Raw genomic sequence first — 11,049 nt, 5'->3', positions numbered from 1 at the left:
GGGAGATAGAGAGCGAAAGTGTGAGGACGCGAAAGTGCAGATGCCAGTGAGCGTGAGGCGTGACGGTGTGTTGGTGGGGAGCGTGGAGTGGGAAGGTGAGCAAGACAAGGGATATTGTCTTAAGCATCTCAGGTTTCTGCTCTTCCATTACTCCCCTGACGTATTTCCTATTTTAGTCCGGCTACCACCAGACGATTTTATTCATCTTGAGAGAGAGAGAGAGAGAGAGAGAGAGAGAGAGAAACAAATCACCACAAGAGGTTTTCCCCTATATAAAATCGTCTGAAAAGCATAAGAAAAAAAGGTAAATATATAGAACCGCTTTACTTCTTCAGTCTCATGACGTATACTCTTGTTTTTGCTTCGTCAGGGGGTTATTTTTTTTATTTTTTTTTCACCGGACGGAACTGAGTCACTCCCGCAAGTAGCATATTAAAATCGTCAGTGTCCGAAAATCCATGAGCTATAGTTATGAGGCAAGAATGAGTCTCCTTGGTTGCTGTACTTTTTGTTACTTCAGCTTGGCTCAGAATTTACGTCTGAGTTATAACCATAGATTAAAACTAGAATATGACGCTATACTCTGTTTACTCTAACTTGGCTCAGGTTTTCGTCTTTCAAAACTTACCTCACGGAACTCAGCAGGAGAAAAAGACTGCTACGGCTCTACATATTTCCACGGGATTTCATTCTAATACCATATTCGAGTGCCAGTCTGTTGTGGCAACTCGGCATTCTAGACAGAGACGGTCATTTTAGGCCAAGTTAGAGAAAAAGTAGTATAGTCACGATGGAGAGCCATAGCATAGTCTTTTTCTGCCTCTGAATTGGGCATCAGCATCCACACCTCTTTTCCCTCCCTAGGATAGCGTAAGTTAGAGCCTCATTAGGTTGATAAAAATCGTCTGGAGATAACAAAAACTGAAATACGCGTCTTTGAACTAGATGTTTTAAGAGCACCACTACACTACGATGACCTGTTTTACTGATTCTTGTCACATTCAGACGATTTTATTGAGCTCAGGAGAGGCTTCTCGAACTGGAGAGGGGGTTTGATATAGCGCCTTCATTAACCCCCCGTTTTGCTTATGAGTCTCCTAAGCTGAGTAAAATCGTCTGTTGGCAGGAAGGAATAGAGGAAAAATTAAAGGCCAGTCGAAGTGGGTTTAGGGAGGTGAGAAGTGGAGAAGAGCGGGAGGATAGGGTTTTCTGGTGGGGTTTCCGAGAGAGAGAGAGAGAGAGAGAGAGAGAGAGAGAGAGAGACTGCTTGTACCCATTATCGCATGGACTGATAAAGAGTACAACTCTCTTAGTAAGAGAGAGAGAGAGAGAGAGAGAGTGCTTGTGCCCTTTATCGCATGGACTGATAAAGAGTACAAGTATCTTAGTAAGAGAGACAGACAGACAGACAGAGAACTAATAAATGAAAATTGCGCTCTGCATCATAAGGCCAAGTGCAGACTCATCACTAGTACTCTCTCTCTCTCTCTCTCTCTCTCTCTCTCTCTCTGGCGCTAAGGCAATTTAACCTCTTCAGTGGAATGACTTTCTCTCTTTTTGCTATTCCCAGGCGATTTTATTCAGCTCAGGAGAGACATCGAACTGGGAGGGGTTAGATATTTGTATCAACCCCGTCACTACAAGAAGCCTCCCTAAAGCTGAATGAAATCGTCTGGAGTGTGGAAGGTATACATAAATAAAAAATGCCTCTGGATTGAAGGAGGGGGAAGAGGAAGAAAGGAGGTGAAGGAAGAGGAAAGAGAAGTGAGAGGAAGGGGCAAGGGAGGAAGTGAGGGGAGGGAGTAGAAGAAATAGGAAAGGTGGAGGAAGGGGAAGGGAGAATACAGGAGGAGGGGGAAGGGAGGATAAAGAAGGAAGGGGACGGGGAGGGGAAGGATGGGGAAAGGGAAGAGCAAGTAGAAATGGGAGGGGAAGGATGGGGAAAGGGAAGAGCAAGTAGAAATGGGAGGGGAAGGATGGGGAAAGGGAAGAGCAAGTAGAAAGGGGAGGGGAAAGGATGAGGAGAATCATGACAGGAGAGGGTAGAAGAGAGGGTAAGGAAGTAGGAGGTGGAGGGGGTAGGGAAGAGAAAGTTGGGGGGAGAGGGGTAAGGGGGGTGGAAGAGGAACGAGGAGATGGAGAGGAGGAGGAGATGAAGGAGGAGGGATGGGGGAAGGGAGAAAAAGGAGAAGGGAAGAGAGGAAGGGTGGAGGTGTAACTCAGTAGAGCTTTTTAAGAAGTGAATGTATCCTATCCACGCCAAAATCATTATCTGGAAAGAAGAAGAAGAGGAAGACGACGACGACGACGACGACGACGACGACGGACAAGCACACAGCCAAGGCCGCAGGTAACACAGGAATTGCTCTTGGCTGCAGTCATGCACCCCCTCCATGATGTGGTGAATCTCTCTCTCTCTCTCTCTCTCTCTCTCTCTCTCTCTCGAATTACATGGAAACTACGTATCCAATATATATATATATATATATTTTATTAACATATATTCTTTAGGACCTACTTATATTAACAGTAACGAAGAGTGCTATTGTGTATCTCATAATCCTTGCTATAGTGCTATATTATATAAAATTATAAAATCTAGGCAATAACAATAGAGAAAAAATATATATATACACTAGATGCATACGGTTTTGGGACTAGTGATGTCATAATAAAAAAAAAAATCAATGGTATGGATCGTGATGTTGATGTCAGTATACATGACCTTTTCTCAGCGGTGATGTGTTTTATGCCTCTTTTTCCTGCCTTCAGACGATTTCACTCAGCTCAGGGGAGACTACTAGAGAAGCTGAATAAAATCGTCTGGAGGTAGGAGTAAGCCCTCCTAAACACTAGTCATTCTAGTGAACTCTAGCTAAAAGTGGACTAGCTAAAGAAATATATATGATGAGTGTGGTAGGCTAGTCATGTCATATCTTTTGGTGTGGGAGGCTAGTCACGTCATGGTGTTGGGAGGCAAGTCACGTCATGGTGTGGGAGGCTAGTCACGTCATGGCGTGGGGGAGCTAGTCACGTCATGGTGTGGGAGGTTAGTCACGTCATGGCGTGGGGGGGCTAGTCACGTCATGGTGTGGGAGGCTAGTCACGTCATGGTGATGATACTAGAGACTGGCAAGGTAATGGTGGTATTTTGCAGTATATCTATCTTTCTATTGCAAGACGCTTTAATCCCGTAAGGGGTGGCCACAAACAAATCGCCTCCATGTCGCCCTGTCTCCTGCCATTTCACTGCCCCGCTCCCAGTTCACACATACCTCTCCCATATACTTCTCTACTTCATCCCTGCACCTCATCCTTGGCGTCCCCCTCCCTCCTCCCCCCTCCACCTCTCTCGCATACAATTTCTTAGTCAGTCTCTTGCTCTCTGTCCTCAGTATATCATTCGTGTAATATAACGCTTTACGCTAATTATTCTTAACCTCTTTAGCCCTGTGACGCATTTTTTTTTCTTTGTTCTTCCCAGCCACACGATTTTGTTCAAGTTAGGGACCTCCTATAGTTCTTTCATTTGAACTTGGCCCAGGTTTTCGTTTAATTACAACTTATTTCACATAGCTCTGCGCCAGAAAAAAGAAGAAAAAAAACAGTGCCACAGCTCCATATGCTTTCCATTGCACTTTTTCGTGACTAGCATCATATTCTAGCGAAAGTCCGTCGCTACAGCTTAGCAGCCAAGATGAAGAGATGGCAATTGTAGGCCAAGTCAGAGTGAAAAGAGTATAGCTTTAAATGGATTACTGAAGGCGATATATAAACCATCCATGTAAATGCTTTCTCATGCAGATAAATGAAATCGCGTGGTGAGTGGCTGAATAAAATGAATAAGGCGTCATCATGCTGAAGGGGTGAAGATCCAATGTCTTTTGGTCACAGTTCATAATTTGTTGTGCCCTTTTTATAGGGTACTGCTTGTAGTAGTTGTAGCAGTAATAGTAGTAGTAGTGGTAGTAATAGCAGCAGCAGTAGTAGTAGTAGTAGTAATTGTGGGCGTTGTAGTAGTAGTAGTAGCAGTAATGGTGTGGTGGTGGTGGTTGTGGTGTTAGTTGCAACCCAAGGTCACGAACCCGGTCGACTGCAAGCCGAAGTTGTCCTTTTTCTGCCTTCCGCTGTTCTACTTCAGATGGATAGGCAAAGGACTGAGTGTATAGTAAGGCAGGTTCACCCCCCAGTCATACCAGTACCACCACGTGAAGGCATCTATCTCTAACACGGGTGCTGCTTCCAACCTTAATATACATTTGAGCTTATCATCTTCACTACAATGATGACTCTTTACACTTATTTTTCTGATTCTCTCCAGACGGTTTCATTAAGCTCAGGAGAGTTGGGATGCCTTCACGTGATGGAACCGATATAACGGCGGTAGAGCTGCCTGATTATACAAACGTCCCTCAGCTCCCTCCCTCTCCCCCAAGAGGAGGATGGTGGAATCCAGGAGAGAGACAACTTAGTCTGCAGTTCACTGGATTAACATTCAAATGAACCTGGCGCCACAAGAACAGTTCCTACTACTACTACTACTGTTGCTACTGCTATTACTACTACTACTTCTACTACTACTACTACTGCTGCTGCTGCTACTACTACTACTACTACTACTACTACTACTACTACTACTACTACTTCTACCACTACTATTACAACTGCTTGTGCTGCTGCTGGTGGTGATGCTGCTGCTGGTGATGCTGCTGCTACTATTGCTACTACTAGCAATGATAACACAGAGGCAGAGCAAAGAAGGAGCAGAGGCAGAGCAAAAATAGAGCAAAGATAGCACACAGGTAGATCAAAGACGTAACAGAGTTGGAGCAAAGACAAAGCAGAGATAAATCTGGGGATGGGATAGAGCAAAGATGGAGCAGATCAGGGTATAGCAGAGTTTAGAGCAAAGGCAGAACATAGATAGTGCAAAAATAGAGCAAGGGTAGTGCAAAGACAGAGCAAACGTTAAGCGGAGAGAGAGAGAGAGAGAGAGAGAGAGAGAGAGAGAGAGAGACAGACAGACAGACAGACAGACAGACAGACAGACACACAGAGACAGACAGACAGACAGCAGCCACGGCAGTGAAAACAGTCTGGCTTCTGCGGTCACTGGGTTTAAAGTCCCTTAGGAGGCTTCGTGACACCATTTCCTTAGCGATTTAGTCTGCATATTACACCCTGACATTCTCTTGTGTTTTATATATATCTCTTTAACATGGACACAGTTTGCATCAGTGACATACAAAAGAGATACTGCATAAAAGAGCCGCGTTGTTTGTTTGTTTGTCCTTCAATCACGCCCAAACCACGGGCCAAACACCCCCAGACCCATATATATTCTGAATCACGGTGACCCAAGGATGGATTGGGGGAGTCAAAATTCAGATCTAGGTCAATTGAGGTCACTGGTAGAGTGTTTGCCTTTTTGGCCCGGGCAACGCCGGGTACCCTTGTAGCTCAATTTTTGGCATGGAGAGACACATTACCTCCAGTTCGGACATAAGGTATGTGAGGTTGACCTCCGAGGTCATTTGAGGTCACTGGTCGGGGGTCATTTTAGGTCACATGTAATACACGCTCGAACGACAGGACCCAGCAGTCCAATTTTTGGCATGAAGATGCACATGACCTCCAGTTCTGACACTGGCTATGTGAGGTTGACCTCCGAGGTCATTAGAAGTCACTGGTTGGAGGTCATTTGAGGTCACTGGTAATAGTAAACAAGTGCGCACAAATACTGTGCGTTAGTCTGCAAAAGCTGAAATAGAAAGTTCCTGGACCTCTTATAATCCCTCTTCAGAAGCATAAGAGGTACGCGATCTTTCTGGAGTAGAAGGAAAGCCTGAACTAGAACAAATACGATTACAGTGTTCGCCTTTTTGGCCAGGCAACTCCCGGTACCCGTGCTAGTATTCAGAATAAATCGCTTAGAAAAAGGCATTACAAATTCTCCCAGCAACTAAGAATACGGCCAATAGCCTCAGTGCAAGTTGCTTTGGGGATTACCTAACACCTCTTCCCTAGCGAATTATTTTTATTGTACATCTCAATATCCTCTTGCAAGCTGTCGATAATAAAAGCGAGTGATAACGTGTACTGTGCAAAATAAATCGCCCAGGAAGAGGTGCTACGAAGCTTTCAGTGCCACACGCACTAGCAGGCGCCGCTCCTGTGTGTGTGTGTGTGTGTGTGTGTGTGTGTGTGTGTGTGTGTGTGTGTGTGAGAGAGAGAGAGAGAGAGAGAGAGAGAGAGAGAGAGAGAGAGAGTTATTAATAATTGTGAGACAGCAGTGATGACAACTATGACTGATAACTGGGAATAGTAACTTTGAGAGACAACAGGGTTAAAAACTGTGACCTGTGTTTGAGGCCTGATTCAAAGAGAACATTTTGAGGGATAACTGAAGGATAACTCTGAGGAATAATTGTTACTGATAATTGTGACTAAGTAATGCAGACCAAACTTTACCTAAATTAACCACAACTGGGCTAATTTAACTAACCTAACCTAACATAACCAAGTGACCAAACCGGACCTTGATAAGTCAGATCTAATCTAGCATACCCTAAGTACACCAGACCTAACATAGCAAAACTCAGCATGGCATAAGTATACCAGACCGAACATAGCATAACATGGTTTCAGAAGACCTAATATAACACAGCATAACGTAATTAAACCAGACTTAATATAGCATAACACAGCATAGCCAAAGTAAACCACACATAAGTACACAAGATCTAACATAACACAGCTTAATATAAGTAAACCAGACCTAACATAGCACAACATAAGTAAACAAGACCTGATATCATAGCTTAAACTAAGTTAACCAGACATAACATAGCATAACACATCATAACCAAAGTAAGCCAGACCTAACATGCCATAACCACACGTAACATAAGTAAACGTAAATTAATGTAACGTAATTATACCAAACCAATCCTAAATTAACCCAGGGCATCCACACACACCTTCGAACATCCACTTACGACATGTTGGCTACGTGAATGAATCTGTATTTCCGCGTTATGGTCGGGACACTATACTCCTTTCAGCTTAACTTGGGCCAAATTTTCGCCCTTTCCGAGCTTAATTCGCACCGTTCAGTGGTAGAATGAGATAATACTACGGCTCCTACATCCTTTCTATAGCACTCCTTCTTGACTTACAACGCATTCTAGTGTTAATCTGTTGTTACGACTCCGCATTCAAGATGGAGAGATAGGAATGTTAGACCAAGATAAAAAGGCGTATAGTACTGTGCATGTATTAAACGGCTTGTTGGTTAGTGTGCCCTTAATTTTGAAGACACCCGTGGACGCTCCCAAAGTAGTCTACACCTGGCCTAATACAGGTAAACCAAACCTAGCCAAACGTAACCCGATCTGAAACAACCTAACATATCCTGACCTAGGCTAAACTAACATCGCAACCCAACCCAGTCTAACCAAACCCAGTCCAACCGACCTAACCTAACCAATCCAATCCAGCCCAGTCCAGCATAACCTAACCTAACCTGACCTAACCCAACCCCATGCAACCCAATCCAACCCAACCTAACCTAACCTTATCCAACCTAACCCAATCCAGCCTGCCCCAATCTAGCCCACCCAAACCCAGCTTAACCCAACTAACAACCCAGCCTAAACCAAGCCAGTATTTGGTCCACGTATTTCATGGTGCTGCAGAGGGACTTCTTCGTGTGGTGGCACCGACAGTTGGGCAGTAGAGCTCCCCAGTTGTACTGCAAATACATCCCTAACTCCCTGCCCCCTAAAAAAAAAATAAAAAAATAAAAAAATAAAAATGCTGAGGACCAGCAACCCAGCATTTTTTTTCCATTTTTTTTTTTTTTAGGGGACAGGAAGTTACGGGACATATTTGCAGTACAACTGGGGAGCTCTACTGCCCAACTGTCGGTGCCACCACACGGAGGCGTCCCTCTGCAGCGACATAAAATACGTGGACCAAATACAGGAACCTTTTGCTTTGAGGTTGCTCTCCTAGGCTGAATAAGTAATCTAATAACAACAACGATAAGGTATAAATGACGTCCTCGGCTGAATGAATAAGATAAAAATTAAGCTTTGAATTAAAAAAAAAAAACTAGGCCCTATTGTTTTTTGATGGCATGTGTTTGGTGAATAGGTAAAAAAAAAAAAAAAAAAAAGTCTACCATGTTTTCTCCAAAGTTAACAATTTCATATGGAGGAAGCATGACTAAAATCCAAAAGATGTCACCATAGTGAAAGGATTAACGAATCCTGTGCTGTCTGTCCACACACACACACACACACACACACACACACACACACACACACACACACACACACACATACGAGAGCTTTCGTTGAAAATACGTAATTCTCTTTCAACAATAAACGAAAACTGTGAATCTGTCGCCTCTGAAGCGATAACTTGACAGCTTTATACCTACTGTGATAATTACTTCCATACCTTCTATGCCCTAAGATACCGATTTTTTTTTTTTCCTTTGCACTCATGCACCCTTCCCTGCTCCGCCTCTAGGGACAGTGTTCCCCAGAGTGTTGGGACTTGTACTGGATGGTAAATAAAGAACTTAAATAAAAAATAAAATAATGTATGGGGTGATGACGGAATCACCTGTACCACATTACGACTCTACTCAGGTTCCTGGCAATCCCTTACTGTACACTGTTCAACTTAAGTTTCTCTGAGGGCATTCTCCTTTAGAGGAAGGAAGGCAGAAATAATGAAGAATTAGCACCAAGCCATAATATGGCTATATGGCGCTGTAGGAGTGGAAGGAAATAATGGCTGGAAGAAAAACGGAAATACCAAGATGAAAGGTAGAATAGAAGAGCAGAAGACGACAGTAATGAGAGAAAAACTGAAGACACAAAGGCCCCTTTTAGTTTCTCCCAGAGGTATAGACCCGTAGCACCATCATCCCAATCACCAAGCCTAATTCCCCTGGTTTCCGCCCTATTTTCTTACTTCCTGTGTCTGCAAAGTCCCAGAGAGAAGTCCTTTGGGTAGGCTCCGGTGTTTTGTTCGGGATCAGCTCTTTCCTCACCTCTTCGGCTTCCTCTCAGATCGCAGCACACAACATTGCATTGCAGAATTACCTTCCCATCTCACATCCTCCCCTTGCACAGCCTCTATTGGCCTCAAAGCTGTCTTCGATGTCGCAAATCGGGATCTAAGCCTTGATGAATTTGCCTACCTGGGTGTCTTTGGCCGCCTGTTCTATAGGCCTGAAAGCTACCTACATCACCGTTCTCGGTTCTTGTTCTGTGGGACGGTCAGTAATTACCGACACTTCAATCTTGGCACATCTCGTGTTGGAAGCCTGTTTCCTTCTCTTTAACCTTCTCATGAATAGCTCCTCCAACCTCTAGATCCCCTTCGATATTAACTCTTGCTGACGATACTGCATCCACTCCCCTAACTTGCCACGCTTCAGCGTCTTCTAGTTAAGCCTGGCCAGGTTGCCTGTGATTGTGGTTACTCACCAACATTGTCAAAACCAAACTGTTCACTCGCTCTCCCACTCGAAGGCTTGTTTATACAATCGCCACCCTCCTCGGCTCTCATCTCGAAGTAGTACAGGACTATACCTCGGCATCCCCCTCTCCTCCTTGTTAAACCCCTCCCACTATGTCTCGACCCTCTGACCGATCTCCTTAACAAACTTGACCTCCTTGGCATCTTCACTATTGGTTCACTGGGGGTCAGCGTTCCCAGTGTTCATGTATTTTACCTGTTGTACAATATATTCGCTGTCTTCTTGACGCTCAGGCCATCTCTCTCTCTCTCTCCCTTGTCTCCCCAAAACAACTCCTTCTTCTTGAACTGGTACAAAATCGAGCCTGTGTGTCATTCTTCACTGCCATTGGTCTACCAGAATTGTCAGCAAGCTCAGTGAACTTAGTCTGTGTCCTGTTACTGACCGCATTCGTATGTTCGGTGTCTGCTTCGCCAAACAATATCTGACCACATTTCCATCCCCTGTCCCACCTTTCCTTCTCTCTCAAAAACTCTCAGGCCTATTCATTAGCGAATCCTAAGCAGCCCTCGTCTTTTTTCACAATGTCCCCTCCCTTCATCTCCCCCTCTCCTCTTCTCACCCCGCCCTGCTCTCGACTCAGTCAGGCTCACACCCTCATCTCAGGCTTTCCTTTGGATTCCAGCACCCGACACGACCAACTGGATGGATGGCCCGAGGCTCACACCCCGAGCTGCCTGTAAAATCCTCCTCTCTGCCATTCGCTTCCGTGTCCAAGGCGACCATGCAGAGAATCCTTTGAGAGGGGACCAGGGAGGACCTGGATTTGCATACTGATGCTGAACATCCCACCAGCAGTTTCTGTCCAGCATTATGACAACTGCCGTTGGATGAAACAAACTTATGGCAACCACCACCCCTTCACCAGCCGCTGTGATGCGACCGTCGCCCGCATTCGCTCGGAGTATACCTCCCTGGGGTAAGTCACTAGACGATCGGCTACCAACAAGCCCCGGGAAACTATGTAACGCTCCCATGTCTGACTGCATATCCCATCAATGTTTACCACCCCACTATTGCCTCCCTTAGTCCCCTGGCTTATTGTTTTCTACTTTGTGTTCCAACTTCCATGTACAGTACTTCACAGATCAGGCGCTGTCACTTCATAGATTCTTCTTCTTTGAATTTATGTATAAAACTTCGGAGCGTTGAGGCCCTAGGCTAGGTCTGCATAGTCCTGGACATTAATGACAGGAAAACGACCTTCGTTCATGGCAGCGTTTGCATGACCGAGAAACATCTGGCTACCTCTTACTCGAAACTCGAAAACACCACCATGCCACCGAATATTTTCATGTGATTAATAATGCACGTATATGACACTGCTCCTATTTAGCATAACCAGTGCCGACAACTGAGAGAATTGCCGATCTAATCAAAGTAAATTTAATAAAATTGCCTTTGTTTGAAGAAGAATTAATTGGCAGAATCTTGAAAAATTCTGTATCTTGTTTGTTTTCTGCTCTCCCCATGGTTAGGCAGAGCTGGAG

Source organism: Coenobita brevimanus, chromosome 111, assembly GCF_032717465.1.
Source record: "Coenobita brevimanus isolate Jiangsu-jjx chromosome 111, ASM3271746v2, whole genome shotgun sequence".
NCBI classification, from domain to species: domain Eukaryota; kingdom Metazoa; phylum Arthropoda; class Malacostraca; order Decapoda; family Coenobitidae; genus Coenobita; species Coenobita brevimanus.
This window is presented reverse-complemented; position numbering follows the sequence as displayed.